Source organism: Lithobates pipiens, unplaced genomic scaffold (assembly GCF_037356315.1).
Source record: "Lithobates pipiens isolate NorthernLeopardFrog02 unplaced genomic scaffold, aLitPip1_a1.2 Scaffold_10, whole genome shotgun sequence".
NCBI lineage: Eukaryota > Metazoa > Chordata > Amphibia > Anura > Ranidae > Lithobates > Lithobates pipiens.
In genome coordinates this window covers 110,638,570-110,654,869 of record NW_027507686.1, presented here as the reverse complement: position 1 = coordinate 110,654,869, position 16,300 = coordinate 110,638,570, and the positions used below count along the sequence as shown (strand labels likewise).

The 16,300-nt window shown below is 38.3% G+C and overlaps 1 protein-coding gene across 3 annotated transcripts in view; it reads right to left on the bottom strand.

Moving 5' to 3' along the window:
• Positions 1-16,300, bottom strand: part of NFATC3 (nuclear factor of activated T cells 3) — a 915,828-nt gene that overhangs the window by 167,204 nt on the left and 732,324 nt on the right. The gene's annotated exons all lie outside the window — the stretch shown is intronic.

Sequence of the window (16,300 nt, the reverse complement as noted above, 5' to 3'; positions counted from 1 at the left end):
TTTTTTAGCGCTGTTTGCCCCCATCTATGCCCCTCCTTTGGCTTGGTGGTTTCTTGATTTGGGCCTGTTGACTGACATTTCTTCCATCTCCTTCGATCTCTGGCATGCGACCTGCCCTGCGATAGGCGGTAAGCGCTATTTTTAGACCTCATGCGCTGGGTTTCTCATTTGTAGTTGCATTTTTATGTACATTTATTTTATTTTTTGGTTCTATGTATGATTCACTGTATATCAACTAATTCTTTATTTAATTTATTAATAGTCGCACATTTCCCCTGAGGAAGCTCATTGCGAAACATGTTGGAAATAAGTGCTGTCAGCCTCTCATCTGGGATTCCTCCTGACTACTAGCAATGTGTAGATTATTCTTCATATTTCTGTGCATATTATGAGATGTCATGATATATTTTTTAATATATATTAATAAACCATTATGAATTTTTAGCACTTTTTGGTTATCTCGCAATATAATTAGCACCGCTGTAAAAATCCCCTTTTTTCTTGCTCCTTTCCTTAAAAAGTACTGTATAATGTTTTGAGAGGGATACGCGGTTTTGAGGATCCCCAAATAAACTTAGATACTTGTTTCTGGATAATACACAAGTAGTGAGCGGGGACTGCAATCAGTAATACTCAAAATAAATATAGTAGTTTGGGTAAAATCAACATTTTAACAACATTTATTTTCCCCAACCAGGATATGGGAAGGTGGGACCAACTGTTCATTAGGTTTGTAATGTGTTTTAAAATGTTAGGGCAATTAGCAGAGTACAAGTCTGATAAAGAGGCTGTAAGGTGAATTCCTAAAAAACAGAATTGATTTCACTGCCCATGTGAAAGGGAGTGCTACGTTTGCCGAGGTTAATTCTATTGTTGAAAGTGATAGTTTATCTGTAGCCCTGATATGGCAGCAAATATGTTGAGAATAGGTATTCGATTTGGGCATGAAACTTGGGGAGATGATATAAACAATAAAATGTCGTTGGCAAATAAGCTACATTTATGATGAATTACACCTAGTTCTATTCCAGTGATTGTTGGTTCTAATCTAAGGTATTGAGCTAAAAAGGTTCTATGAAAAGGGCAAATATTAAGGGAGAAAGTGGGCAACCCGGTCAAGTGCCTCTTTCTATATTAAATTGTTCTGATTTATATCCTGCGTATTTTATGTAGTCTTGGGGTATGTTATGAAGAGCTGTTACCCAACTAGTGAAGTGGGGGCCAAATCCCCATTTCTGGAGAGTGTAATGTAAATATGGCCAGGTTACTGAATCGAAGGCTTTTCTTATGTCAAGAGATAGAAAGCATGTAGAAATTCATCTTTTTTGTCTATGTATGTCAAGAGGGTTGCCGTACGTACGTACGTTATCAATTGCTTGCCTTGTTGGCATAAATCCAACTTGGTCATTATGAATGATTTTACCAATTATCTTGTTAAGGCGGGTAGCTAGGATTTTTGCTAAGATTTTAATGTCTCGATTTAAGAGGGAAAGAGGACGGAAGTTCGTGCAAGATGTATTATCTAAATGGGGTTTGGGGATCATGCAAATAATAGATAATTATTCACGTTTAAAGGAATAGCCGTCTCCGTTTAAATTGCTTTCTCCACATTCGCCTTTACTCTCCCTATTTGGCCAACCGCTCTTTTACCCAGCCTTTTCCCAGCTGGCCCCTTTCCAGACATGGTCTCGGGCCGGTCTGGAACGTATTTGAGATTTCGTCTCTAACGGAACCGTCAAACCCTTCCCAGTCCTCCAGTCACAGTTGAACATTCCTCCACAGGAATACTTCCGATACATTCAAATCACCCACTTTATTCATACAATCATGGGCCCCCCCAGAGTCTCAAACAATCTATCTATATTCGAGAGTGTATGTGACTCTGACCCACATGCCCCAGGTATCATTTCCAATCTTTATGCTCACCTCACGTCCCTTCCTTCCTCACTCCCATCATATGCCTCGACCTGGTCTACGGACCTGTCCCTTAACTTGGATGCGGACGATTGGACAGGGATATGGGCAACAACTAAATTAACATCACAGAATGTGATCGCGTTGGAGGCCAGCTATAAAGTTCTCATGAGGTGGTACCTGGTCCCGACTAGGATCGCTCGATACACCCCAGCCTATTCCCCTAATTGTTTTCGTGGTTGTGATTCAAGGGGTACACACCTCCATATATGGTGGACATGCCCAGTAGTAGAACACTTTTGGGGAATAATATTTCAAATGGCTTCTGTCTTGTTTAATACTACCCTTATTCCTGATCCGGCCCTTGCCTTACTTAACCTTCCTCCTCATAATTTGTCTAGGGCACAATTGCGTCTCCTTTTTCAACTTACCACGGCCGCCAAGCAGACCATTGCGAAAGCTTGGAAGACACCACTTTTACATATAGCGGAAGTTAAATGTAGAGTTACCCAAGCCATGATTCACTGTAAAATTGAGGCTACAATACTAGACAAAATTCCCCAACACCTTAAAATTTTGCGCCCATGGTCTAATCACTACCTTCCCCACGACTTTGATAAACGCCTCCTGGAGCCATGATTTTTTCTTTTAAGACTTGGGGGGTGGGGTGTTTCCAGCCCCCACGGCTCCTGTGGACCACCTGGCCAGAACTTGCTCCCTCTTTACCCCACTTTCCTTTCCATCTTTTATCTCTATTTTTCTCTCTCCTTTCTTTTTTCGCTCCCTTTCTCCCTTTTCCTTTCTTGACTACTGCTTTTCACACCTTTCTTTCCATTCTTTAAACTTTATTGATGATGTAGCACATATTTCTCTTTACATCTCTGTTACTGTTGCCCAGCTTGCTCGGGCAGAGTCTCTTTTCTCATTGGCTGTTTCAATATAAACTGAGCCTATAACCTTATGATATCAGCATTGCTACCGATTTCTGAAATTTGCTCCTATTGAATGCCAAAACGTAATATAATCTACATATATTTGTATATATAGCCTTTATCCTCCCCTATCTCTCTGTACAAAAGCTCTGCTAACGATGTTTTTCTTAAGAAAACGATTGTAACAGTGACTGTATCATTTGTATCTTCTGCTTGTTGTCAATAAAATTTTTGAACAAGAAAGGAATAGCCGTCTATTAGAGTGTTGAATGCCTTATCTAATATAGATGAAAGAGTTTCGGAATATAGGTGAAAGTTTCCGAAAATGTTTTATAATATAAGGCTGAATATCCATCGGGGCCAGGCCTTTTGTTTATTTTCAATTCTTTTATGGTTTTCTAAACTTCTGCTGATGTTATGCGTTCTTCCAGCAAGATTGTTTGTGTGTAAGTTTGGTAAGATTTATTTTAGAGAAGTTATCAGCATCAGACTGATTGAATACCTTTGATTCTGAATATAAAGATGTTAACTATTTACGTAATTTTTGAATGATTTTAAGAGGATTACGTGTGTAAGTGTTATTTGATAGTTTAAGTCTGATTGGGTTTGATTATCTGTCAATAAATTTCAGCACGCATGCTAGAAGGGTATTAGGTTTGTTTGATTTCATATAGAACTGTCAGGGCTGGCTTAGCCCTTCCTTGTCTGGGCTGGCTGCTCAGCTGTCAGCTAATTGCCAGCTCTCTTCTCTCTCCACAGTTACCAGCTGTTCCCGATGATGCTCGTCTGACCTGCCTACTTAAAGCCTTCCAGCTCACTTCACCTCTGCCTTCGCCTTGGTCACATCACTAGAAACCATCTCCTGCGGTTTGTTTAAAGACTGGCTTGATGACATCCCTTCTGGCTCCTTACCCTGCTTGCGGTTGCTCTACTTGGATCCCTGACTTTTGGCCTGGCTGACTAGCCGATCTGGTTACTGGACTCTGGCTATGCTTGACTACACTTTTTCTATTTACCTTTTTATTTTTATTAATAAACAAGTGTGATTTAATTGTACTTCTGTCTCAGTCTGATCCATTCTGACAAGAACATGTGTTTTGATCTGCGTAGTGTCTTATCTGCGGATTCTGTTAAGAATAAATCAGAAAAATGTGGTCTATACGCGGGAATATCTTATGTGGGTGTGAATAGTAGGTAAGGCTTCTTTTGGATGAATTACATTCTCTCCAGGAGTCTACTAGATATCGAGAGAGTAGTTTAGGAAATGATTGACTGCTTGAGTTGTGAGAGGGCATATAAGGCGATATGTCTAGAAAAGGGAGGATCACCTGGTTAGAGTCACTGCATATGATGACTGTACCCATTTTATGAGAATTTACTACTTGTAATAAGTGTGAAAAAAATGGGGTTGTTGTCTATTAGGAGCGTAATATGATACTATCATCACCGCATTATCCATAATGGGACCAGTGATAATAAGATAATGTGCCTCAGAGTTTTTAATTTCTGATTGGATTAAGAACAAGATAGAAAGGATGTGGAAGGATATAAGGGTTCCGCTGGCAGAGGCTATAAAGACTTGAGGGTAAAAAGGACTCATATTTAGGAGTAGAATTTTCTGTAAAGAGAGTTTCTTGGAGGCATATTATATGAGCCTTCTTAGCTTGAAAAGAACAAGATGCTTTTGTTCTTTTTGGTGGTATGTTGATTCCCTGAACACTCAGGGAAACAATGTTTAAGGGTGCCATAATAAATTATTTGAAAGGTAATGCTCACCATCGTCTGTTAGTGTCTGGCCGGATGAATCGACCCGTGTGAACCCAAAGAGGGGATGGGGAATAGGGACTAAAGCTGTTAGGAGCATGGAGAGATAGAGAAAAATAAAAATAAAAAGGATAAAGTTAGACAAGATGCATAAAAGCATTGTAATGAAAAGTAAGGCCACCATCAGGGGGAATGTAGCCTGCATCATCTGTCCACATATTATGTATGGGCAGACAAGGAGGGCTAATTGGAGCACACTGAACTTTGGTGTGAGGTAGAAAAGCACTAGTAACATTTAAAAGAAAACAAGAAAATGCAGAATGATTTAACGTAAAATTAATACAAATAAATCCAGCTTGGTGTTGGGTTATATTATTCCTAGAACAGATGAAATAATATGAATCTCAATTAAGGTAACCATCTAATAAAAATTAGAATATGCTACATCAGAAAAGAACCTAGATCTCATAGTAAATCTTAATAACTTTGTAAAATAAGACCAGTCAGTAACCTTATGAAGTTACTTTAAAGATAAATAAAATGAAATAAAATAAAATAAAATAAGACCTACAACGTTGTCCTTAAAAGTCTAATCACAGAGAGGGAGGATGAGGGGGAAGGGAGACCAAATATTGAACAGAGCAGAACAAAAGTCTCTTATGTAATCTTATTAATTTATAATCTTATTAATAACTTAGTAAAATGAAAAGACAGGTCAACGACCTTGGATGAGGAATCTTAATTTTTCCCCTTTTCTTCTCTTTTTTTCCTTTCCCTATCCCTTTCTCTACCCCCCTCCCCCCCCTCCCATTTTTTTCCTTTTTTTCCCCTTTTTTTTTCTTCCCCCCCTTTTTCCTCTTTTATATGCCCCCCCCCCCCCCCCCACCGGAGTTGGGGTATCAAATAAATGTTAACATAACATTAAACCAGTAAATGTTCATTTAGATGATCATTTTGAGAATTGAGCCTACTTATACGTTCTGCACACGTTCAATACATAAGTATATGAATATTCTTAAATATATAATCATGTTCTATATCATAACAAGTAGACTCAGATTAGGCATTGCAATATTATGTTTTGAATTTAGGAAGTCAAATGTTTTCATCTAGGTTTCACAAATAATGGGTATGTGAAAAATTAAATAAATGGGTGGGTAAGTTATGATTTAAATATAATAATGAGTCAGGGGAACAGCTTAAATTGTTCAGTCCATGGTTTCTTCAATTTGCTGTGGAGGGGAATCCAAACGACTTCTTTTGTGAGAGTGGGAATGATTTCTGTTTCCAGAAAGTTTGGAGGATTTTTGTGAAGAAGATGATGATGCCAATCTTCTGCATGGGGAATCAGAAATCAGAAATGGTATCCATTAAATGCATATTTTGTAGAGTTTGCTGTAGTTCTGCCTCTGATATGCAGATTAATTTTGAGCCTTTGCATGTGAATTGCAAATTATGTGATGATTTTGTAATAGTAGTAGGGGTTTCATTGTTCGGCATTGGTTTATAGTGGGAAAGATCAGCAAATAGTTGGGATGTTGCAACATTGAAAATGTACATCTCAGAAAAAAATAACACCAAGGAGACTGAAATGAGACATCTCATCCAATGATGCAGTAAATGACAAAAATGTAATTGACAAATGGTATTGTTTTTTTTATCAGAGTGAAACAAAATTACTGCAAAAAATAGTAGTGCAGAGGCAACAAACTAAAAATCCTAGAAGTAAAGATCCTTAATTTAAGGGATCAACTGATAACATACATTGAAACAAAGGAACATAAAACGTGCTGGACTATAAAAACCAGCAGGTTTAACAATGGCAGATGGATGAAACTTATAATGAACTTGAGAACAATATCTCCATGATGGACGAAAGGGAAAATTCACCAAAGACAGAAGAAACCACTTGGCATCCTATAAGAACAGAACATGAGAGAACACCAAGGACTGCTCAAGTAGAAGATCCTGTACCAATTCAAAGGAGAGACAATAGAAGCTTAATTCAACAAACTAGTAATATTCCAACCACACCAAGGACATTTAGACATCTGAATAGATTTTACTCACTTAGGTATGACCCTCAGAATACCCCCCTATAGGGAGTCCCAATAAAGGAGGGTTTTTTTTTTCCCAGGGAACATGGGAGACCACCAGGAATGAGAGGGGGAAATGGCCCTTATTGACCACAAAGATGGTGGAAACCTTTCAGATACCCAACCAGGAATCAATAACAGGGAAACCTCAGAAATAAAAGGGGGGAAACAAGGGTGGAACCCAAGAATAACCTGAAGTATTCGGAAGGAGAATGGATGACTGGGAGCCAGAATGGGAAGAGAGGAGAGATCGGACAAACAGACTCCAGAAATGGGAAAGAGAGAGTGGACCAGAGGGAAACGAGGGGGCATCAATAAAAAGAAAGCGAGAATATTAGGGGGTATCTTTAATTTAAGTTAAGTAACCTTCAATGAGGAAGAACTGAAAGTTTTGTATTTGGGATTAAAATAAGCCTGTGATAAGGAACTTGAGAAATTTGAGGCCTATATAGATTTGCAAAAATTTGTGAGAAAAATTAACACGTTTTTTGCCTCAAAAGGAAAACATCAAAGTGCGAAGAATACTACTCTGTATAGACACTCCAACCTAAAGAACAACTCTACCTTCAATCCGAAAATGCAACAAAATGAAAGTCTAATAGTCTGTAAAAAAATGGTAGAAGATAATAGGAAATTACAAACAAAAAAAAAAAATCTAAGAAAAAGAATATTTGGAAGACAATTAAAGAAATAGAGAAAAATAAAAATATAATCATACATCCAGCCGACAAGGGGGGAGCATTAGTCACTTTTAACAAAAAAAAATTATGAATTAGAGATGAACAATTTGTTAAGTACACAAGGCACCTATAAAAAAAATTTAAGGAAAACCAAAAATTTATCACAAAAAGAAACTCAAATCTTTTGTGAAAAGAGGAGAAGATAGAGGAATCTTTATGAAAAAAAAGAGGATATTTTTCTGACACCCGAATCAGCAAAAATGCCTGTCATCTATTATGTCCCCAAAATTCACAAAAGTCAGACAAACCCACCAGAAAGGCCAATAATTAGGATCATATATTGATGGACAAACATTGGTAAAAGAAGGGAAAACTTATCTGAAGGACAGCAGGCAGTTGATTGACAAATTAAGAAACCTGGAGATAGAAGATGATGACATTATAGTCACAATAGATGTCAACTCATTGTACACTAATGTACTACAAGAGGATGGAATAAATAGTGTTGAATGGGCACTACACAAACAAACCAATATGAAGGATGAACAAATTACGTACATTTTTGATGGTTTAAGATTAGCCATGAGGCACAACTATTTCTGGCACAAAAGGAGAATATTTCATTCAACGGGTGTAGATATGGGGGCAATGTATGCCCCCAGTGTAGCTAACTTATTCCCAAACCAATGGGAAGAATAAGAAATCTATAGTGTACAGAGGAAAAAACTCAAGTTCTACCGGCGGTATATAGATAATATTGTAATCCTCTGGAAAGGGACAGAAGATGAATGACAAGCTTTCTTTGATGAAATCAATCAAAATATCTATGGTATCACTTTTTCAGGCACTTGAAATAAACAAACCATTGATTACCTGGACCTACAGTTCTTTAAAAACAATGGATATATTAATACAAGAACCTTTTTCAAAACGACAGAAAGGGGAACATCCCCACCAACAGCTGTCATCGACAATGGATTGGGAACATTCTAAAGCAGGATATCTCACTATGGCCCTCCAGCTGTTGCGAAAATACACATCCCATGAGGCAAATGGAGGGCCATAGGTTTGAAGACCCATGTTCTAAAGGGACAACTAATGAGGTTGTACAGAAATTGTAGTGACATAAACGATTATGAAATCCAAGCAGATACTATTATAAAAAAAGATTTGTGGAAAAAGGATACAACAAAAAAGAATTAACAGCATTAAAAGAGAAAGTGAAGAAGATGAACAGAAACGTGATGATAGAAGGCAAACCCGGTGGCATAATGAAAAAGATAGATAAGAAAATTGATATGACATTCCTTACGGGCTTTCATATACAACATAAGGACCTGGAAAAGGCCATTAGGAAACACTGGCCCATTTTGCAATCTGATAAAATCTTGAAAATCATCATACCACCAAAACCCTTTTTTCATCTATAGGAAGGCACCAAACCTTAGGAATGGACTAGTACACAACGCCTTAGACCCACCAAAGGCAATTAAAATATTTAAAACATCTCAAAGGTTTTTTTTCAAATGTGGAAAATGTCTTCCATGCAGGGTCAGCAAAAAAAAAAAAAAAACTAGTAAGAAAAAGACAGATCTCACTTCCCTGGCCAATGGAACAAATTATAATATAAGGGAACTTATAAAATGTAACAACACCCATGTCACGTATGTGATAGAGTGCCTCTAAAACAGGGGTTTCAAACTGGCGGCCCTCCAGCTGTTGCAAAACTACAAGTCCCATCATGCCTCTGCCTGTGGGAGTCATGCTTGTAACTGTCAGCCTTGCAATGCATCATGGGACTTGTAGTTTAGCAACAGCTGGAGGGCTGCCAGTTTGAGACCCCTGCTCTAAAACAAACAATATGTAGGCAGGACAACGAGAGAATTACATGTAAGAATCCAAGAACACATAACTAATATCAAAAACGGATTCAACAAACAGTGTCTCAAGACATTTCAAGGATTATCACAACAAAGATCCTACGTGTATGATTTTTTATGGAATTGATAAGATCAAAGGACATTAGAGAGGGGAAAATAAGAGAATTTAAATTTTCCAGAATGAAACAAAATGAATTTTCCAACTAGATACCCTCCAGCCCACAGGACTTAATATAAATTTAGATCTGAATTGTTTTTTAACACATTTTTAGCTATACAATATAGGAACTGTGATTATAAATGCATTTTTCAGTTATCAATTCTCTATGGTTATTTCTTTGAATCACTTTGCAAATTTTCAAATTTGACATATATTGGCAGAACATATACCCCCCGTTTTCCCTACCATTTTTCTCTCTCTCTCTTTATATATAATACATTTTTAGGGCATTATGAATTTAACCCCCTATATATGGTTTTCATAATTTTTATAACTTTTTATATTTTACATTAGGTTGATCCATTATAACATTGCATATTTGGATCACTAAGTATACATAGAGGGAGTATATTTTGAGTCAATCTCTAGTCAACAAATATTAATAAAATAATGTATCTCATATTTTAATTTATTCTAATTTATTGTATCTATTTTAATAATTTTTGGGTAGGCATTGTACTTTAATTAAGGGTCGGTATGAATAAAATAGCTTGTTGGTAATTTTGATTGTAAATACAAAAAAAATATTTTACTGTATCATTCATATGTATATAGTGCAGTGGGTCCATTGAATAGTCTTATTTTTTCCTAAATTTAGCTTAAATTAGGGCAGATTGACCGTTTTGTTATTAGCTATTTCTCGAACAAGATTTTAATTTATTGACTTTTTCCTGTTGTCTATATTTGATGAGCTTTAGAAACACAGACACCATGAAAAATGGCACAGCATAGACATACTATGGTCCTTGGTACGAACAATATCATCAAAAATGGTCGCTGTAGCCGTATATGGGAAAGGTAGTTTGGTCTGCAAAATCGAATCAAAAATGGCTGCCATTCTCTTCTTCCACCCTCTCTTCTCCCCTCCCCCGTCCTCCTAATCCCTCATACTGGGTATCTCAGCCTATCCAGCTAGGGTTTCCACATCTTTTTAAATTCCTTGATGTTTCCTCTCCTTAAATATCTTACTCTTTCCTTCCATACTGTTTCTATAACTAATGTCCGCCAAGCTGCTACTGAGGGGGGATTTTCCGCTTGCCACCTCTGCACAATCAATTTTCTTGCTTGAAACATACACCTCAATACTGCTTTATTTGTACATGCTGGTCCTCCTATTCCTTCGTCCAGACCCAACACACATAATCTGGGATCCCCCTTGACCGCCACTCTAAATGTTTAATTCAAGATGGCAATAATCTCTGACCAGTAGCGAAACTGTTTTGGGCATCGGCAGAACATGTGTGTCAGATCCCCAGGCTCTTGACATCTTGGACATTCATCATCCGCTCTTCGTCCAAAGCTAAACAATCTCTTTGGTGTATAATATGCTCTATGTAGCAGCATTAATTGTGACATCTTCTGGGCAGGCGAAACTGAGATTGAATGCCCCACCCCCTCCAGTATCCTCATCCATTGGTCATCCGTAAATATTCCAAATTCCTCCTCCCATTTCCTTCTACTTTTAAACCTTTCTGGACTTTCTATACTCCCTTCACATATAAGTGGATAGGTATCTGCTATAAATCCTCCTGCCCTTTCTTGGGAATTTAATCTGCAATAGATAGGGGAATTGCTCCAGACTGGTCCCTGCTTATTAAACTGTTTCCCTAACGCATGTCTAATTTGAAGGTACTTATACAATGAATGTTTTGGTATATCAAATTCCGTTCTTAATGCGTTAAAGGTTTTTAATATATTTCCCATATATAACTGGGCCAACTTGTCTATCCCCTTTATTTCCCAGTCTTTATATCCTCCTATCTTTACCATTTCCTGCAGGTTCCGATTATTCCGTAGAGGGGAGTATTTAGTTAGTCCTCCCGCCTTTAGGGCCTTCCACACTTTTAAAGCTAATTTTACTGTGGGTGTTTTTTGGGGAAATGAGTTTGCCTCAAGGGCTTCTATCTTAGTCTTATGGGGTGTCCCTATTAGCATTAAAGCGTTGTTTGTTCCACCACCTATTTCCTTGCTCATTCCCAGATGCTGCAATTGGGCAGCTAGGAAGTAGCTCCTTGGGTGTGGTACTGCCATTCCCCCTTTTCTTGTTGGTGACTGCAGGGTTTGAAGGGCAATCCTTGACACTCCCCCTCTCCATATGAGTTATCGGAATAGTACCTCTATTTTCCTAAACCATTTTATATCTACCCATATCGGGGAGTTGTGTAGCACATACAGTAACTGCAGCATCCATAACATTTTAATCAGATTGCATCTCCCTGCAACCGATACTGGGAGTCTCTTCCAAATTTCAATTTTATTTTTAAATGCATCTATTAATGGGGTTACATTATCACTTATATATTTATTGGGATCTCTTTGTACATGTATCCCCAAGTATTTTATTAGTTCCAGCACTTCCATCTGCGGCATCGCCGCTTGACTTTGACTCCTCAGTTTATCCACCGGCATAAGGGCAGATTTTTCCCAGTTTATAACCAATCCCGAGAACCTACCGAATTCCACAATGACTTTCATCCCCTGCCTGAGGGACTGTTCTGTGTCCCCCAGGAAGAGGAGGATATCATCCGCATACAACGCAATCCTCTCTTCCCTCACCCTCCTTTGGAAGCCAACCATATTCGTATTGGATCTAATTGCAATGGCTAGTGGTTCCATCGCCAGGGCGAAGATCAGGGGTGACAATAGCAAGAATAAATAGCAAAAGGAGAATAGCAAAAGGAGTAAAAGAGAAGGAACATCTGAGTAGCGAAAAGGGAATTGAGATAGAAGAAGTAATGCTGTATCACAAAAAAATAAAATAAAATGGCTGCCATAATTATGCAGGTCAGGGTGCACTATAAAAAGAAGGCGAGCCAAGTGCAGATGTATGCTCCAGATGACAGCAGAGTGACAAAACGCACAGGGTGGAGTCAGCATACATTCTTGCATCACTTCTGGTCGTCGCTGATAATGTCAGCAATACATGTTTTACATGCTTTACTGTGTATGGCAAAATGGGAATACATTTCCACATCTCTTTTAAATTGGAATAAAAGTTTTAAATAGTATTACACTATTGGGGCCCTCCTCTCCTTTTATATGGTAAACAAGTGGAACAGCAATAAAACATCTCGGATCGGCTAAGCCCAAGGGTGCCACACAGTGGCAAATACTGTGAATGCCTCATACCCCAGGCGGGAGTGAAATTTCTGGTGAGTGCAGTCACAATAAGAGCACAGAAAAGTCACATATGCTGTGATCACTTTGGGAAGAGGATTTCAAACTAACTTTAGAATCTCTTATTTCCAGCACCAAGCACTTTATGAGCACAAATACTGAACGCTAAAGGGAAATCATCCCTAATTTGGACTTTCATTTATTTGTATTTATTTTATTTAAAAAAATTTCTCTCACTCTATCATCAAATTAAATTTTTTAGTTTCAACACTTATATTTTTATTCACGTTTGGGATTGACATCCACTAATATGTATGTTTTTTGCACATAACTGTATTTAGTAGCTTTTGTACAGAAATTATACCAAGCAATTAAGGTTAAGGTTTAGGGGAGCATTTGCATAAACCATTGTTAGCACCCATTTTAGATCTTAGGTGGAGGAGACCACAGCTCACATACACTACACTAATAATTGATCTAAATATTTCAGATTAACATATTTAATATTGTATGAATCGCATGAACAGCGCCACATCTACTTCTATTTTCTTTCAAGTTGGTACTTCTGTCCTCGAAAAGATAGTTAATTTCTTTCTCTTGCTGCTGCTAGCAGATTCTCCTTAGTGCAATAAAAGTGAAACTTTGCGATTATATCGCGTGGGGGACCTTCTGCTTTTTTAGGTGCAAGAGTGCGATGGATTCTATCCATTTCAAAACATTCTGCTGACAATGTAGGCAGAAGTTCCTCAAATAAGGCAGTAACGGTAGTTTGCAGGTCTGTCACTGACTGGGATACCACTGATTCTACTATTGGGGCGTCTAGCCCTATTTTCAAAATCGTCTAATTTTGATTGTAAAGCTAGATTTTCCTCCTTAAGATTATCCAATTCAGACATGTACTTGTATTCCTGTGCTGAAATTTCTATTTCATCCACTCTGGTTTCCAGCGCTTCAGTGCAGCTACCCAGCTCTCTTATCTCTTTTGTGAGGCTTTTAGTGATATGTTCTGAAGTTTGCCTCAGAGCTTTGTTAAGCATTTTTTCAGATTGCCTAAAAAGTGCTGGGGAGGCAGGGGAATCTTGTGAAATAGACTAAGTCATTTGTTGCGGAGTTATTTGTATAGGCTGGTGCTTCTGTGAGAGCACTGAGGCTTTTGAGGAGGAAGGCGTCTACGCCATTTTAGCTGCGGCGTACGCTTTAGTATCTTCAATGGAGGGATTTTTATTTTTGGTGCAGATGCTTCCCAACACCATCATTTTGCCCCAAACGTTACCTCTGTGTTCCAGGGGTTACCCAGTGTGTTTGTGTGTCTGGGACCAGCGGGCTACGGTTATTAATTAGCTGTTCTCCTCACAGAGTGGAGCTCTAGTAGTGCATAACCGTTCCTGTCAGAGTCCACGCATGTGTGGGAAATTATTTCATTCACCAGGAGCAATCAGCAGGTCTAGGCTATAAATCATTGGCCTGGACCTGAGGACTGATTGATTCTCTAACGAATCTGACTGCCACAGGCACGGGGAGGGAGGGATGTACAGGTACGTGCATTTTCCCACCCGTGATATTCTGCCAACCCAAATCATGATTCATGATACTATACAAGGCTTCAATGTCTAAACTTGCCAGTAAGATGTCATCAGTCACCCCTTCTAATTTGACAAAATCCTGAGTGCCTTCTCTATACGACGATAAGCCATATACATAGGGGTGCATGACAAAATCAATACATCTGCTAGCTTTCTCAGATTGTTGTTTCCAGAAACTATGGGGTGTCCTGGAGGTGTAAGCTGGTCTTTATACACCTTTGGTAGTGCATAAATGTGGCAGTTGTCGGGTAGTAATTCATCATATATGCCAATTCCTCTTTTGATAGGACCCCTTCTCTTTCCCTCAATAAGGATTTGCCTCAGCTCATGTAAATATTTTGAAGTAGGATATCTCTCAAAGATTTCATAATTTTCTTCATTGCTAAGAATTGTCAAGAAATAGGGGTTCTAGGAATGCCGAGGCAGTTGCTGAGGCTGCACCTCTTGTATCCACACCCACAAACGTTTGGTTATATGGACTATCTCGGTACTTGATAGAAAATACACAGAAAAAATTCTAAAAAATTACAAATGATTTAATAAAGACAAAAAAGTATACAACAAAACATTCACAATACTAAAATCATATACACTGCAGTTTAACAAACTACTGACGGGTTGCCCCGTGAGGTCTCTGTTGAAGAGGGGTGTAGGGAGATTTCCTCTACCGGTTTCGCGGCAAACAGCTTATTCAGGAGGACAGTCTATAGAATGAATAAAATGTTACATATGATCAAATAATACAGTGATATAACAATTTTTTTTACAATAAAACAGTGAGGGGGTCAGCTCACCCACAAAAAAAGGAAGCAGTAGATCACAGGACCCATCAGTTTCCCCCCACAGCAGATGTGGGGGATTGTAAAGGACTCTTCAAATAAAAATAAAAAAGGATGATATGAGAATTATAATTCAGGTAAGGTACTACTCAATACACACCTAAAGAGTGACATAATAATGAAAGGAGATCAGGAATAAGCTAATTGCATGAAGGCTAAAAAAGCAGCCTAAAGAAAAAGAGTCCTAAATTGTGAATCCAAATATCCCCAAAAAATTTAAAAATAGAAGAAAAATCCTCACAGAAAGGGGGTGTGAGAGGACAAGAAACAAGAAGAAACGTGAACAGATAGAGCCCCCACGGTAGACAGGATAAAAGGATTTGAATGAAATAAAGGGTGAAACTGAAGACCAAGCATACCATTGGTCTACAATATCCAGTGCACACAGAACATGCTAATGGACAATGAGATCAAACAAGGCAGCTCCGTAATCACTAGAGTGTACATGAACAACTATAGCAGTGTGCAAAGCGATTATAACCTAGTCTACATATAATACACTCACCAAATAGAAAAAAACTAGTAGGCATATATGCAAGGGCTGATATTGTAGGTGGACACTACAGGTGTGTTGCAAATTTGCAAGCAAGGCAGTCCTGATAATGCATGCAGTAGTGCTTTTGCAACCTTAAACCAGGAGTCTGCCATGTCTAGTAAGCCATGATCTTTTAACAGGCCTCTTCCTTAAGAGAGAACGCCATTCATCTACTTGTAATCTCCCACCCAAATGCATGTCAATCTCACATATTTTTGCTAATTTCTTTCCCTTTTTAATGGCATCTTCTCCCTCCCGTTCTAACACCAAGTCAAAAGCTAGATGGCCCTCTGTGGGCCTAATCAGTTTATTCCCCATTCTTCACAATTCTCAAGTTAAATGAAAGATAGGAAGGGAGATTGAGAGAGAGAGAGAGAAATGAAATTAGAGACTCGAGGCTGATGTAGACAATGAGGAAGTAAAAAGATCTCTAGTAATAAGACACTTAGTAAAGGCAGAGAGACAAGATGATGATTAAAAGATCCCTTGTAAGACAGTTATTGAGGAAACATGCAATGAAAATCAACAACTAATATTCACTGGCCCTTTCTAAACATTCCTAACACGTCCCAGTGCAACACCCAAATTCCTTACTCTATCTTTCTCTGCCTCCTCGTAGTTTTCTGGTTGCTGAGGTTGTAGGGGACAACTTTTGCTCCCCTGTCCTCTTATTCTAGCCTCAGCCTCAATAACTGCCAATGTTTTGCCAAGTAAAAATGTCACTGGATAATGCACATTTA